This window comes from Corvus brachyrhynchos, unplaced genomic scaffold (genome assembly GCF_000691975.1).
Source record: "Corvus brachyrhynchos isolate BGI_N302 unplaced genomic scaffold, ASM69197v1 scaffold5, whole genome shotgun sequence".
NCBI lineage: Eukaryota > Metazoa > Chordata > Aves > Passeriformes > Corvidae > Corvus > Corvus brachyrhynchos.
The window spans coordinates 5,169,502-5,170,708 of NW_008238321.1; positions in this window are offsets into that span (position 1 = coordinate 5,169,502).

Sequence of the window (1,207 nt, forward strand, 5' to 3'; positions counted from 1 at the left end):
ATGAAGGACTGCAAAGTCAGAGGCAGAACTTGCCCTTGATCTCGGTAACATGGAAATATGGACATTATGGACTCATTGCAGGTCGTGTCTGATGTAACTGTGGGTTTGGATTCAGTCTCTGTATCTGGTGCTTTTTGTGTCAGGATATGTCAGGAAAAGGCCAGGAGAGGTGTCCAGCATCCCTCAGGCAGTTCTGTCCGTGCCGAGGGCTCTCACTGGCAAGGGAGCCATTGCCTGGACTTGGGGATGCTGGAATGTGCTGGTGGCGGTGTCAGTCATGCTTCAAAACTCTGTTCCGACTTCCAAACAGTTCTTAATCCTCTACTTGAATTCCCATTAAACTCTCAAACCTGCTGTTCCCAGCGTTGTCTCCTTTTGTGGGCTTATCTCCGTGAGCTTCGGTGCAGCTGTGCAGTGGGAATGCTGGGAGTTAGGGATGCAGTTTGGAAGGGACCTTAAAGCCCATCCAGTGCCACCCCCTGCCACGGACAGGGACACCTTTCACTGTCCCAGGGTGCTCCAAGCCCTGTCCAACCTGGCCTTGGACACTTCCAGGGATCCAGGGGCAGCCACAGCTTCTCTGGGCACCCTGTGCCAGGCCCTCCCCACCCTCACAGGGAAGAGTTTCTTTCCAACATCTAATCTAAACCTCTGGCAGTGAAGCCATTCCTCTTTGTCCTGCCCATGCCCTTGTCCAAAGTCCCTCTCCTTCTTTCTTGTGGGCTTCAGGCCAGTTTGTTCAGCCCTGGGCTGTGCTTGATAGGAAAATGTCCGAAACCTGCATTTTCCCTGGATAGACATCACATGAAGGAATTCTGAGCTTTTCCTTGCCTCCACACCTTTGTTATGTCTGGCTGGCAGGTCTCAAATGTTTTAGGGACTCCTGGACTGCTCAGGATCTGGGTGATCAAGGAACTCTGTTCCCACAGGGAGTTTCTCAGGACAGGACATGGGTGACGGTGCGAGTGCAGTGCAGGCTGTGGTGGTGACTTTGTGGCACAGCCCCTTTTTCCTTTTCCCCCGAGGGTGGCACAGGTGAGTCTGTGCAGCCCAGGCTCGGGACAGCAGGATCAACACCTGGCTCCTGCCCACGGAGCTCCGGCAGCGCCGAGTTCCTGTTGAAATGTGGGAATTGCTGCTGCCACAAGGGCAGGCTGCCACTGTCCTCTGGTCATTTGATCTCTCAATGATCCTCCCCTGGGCGCTT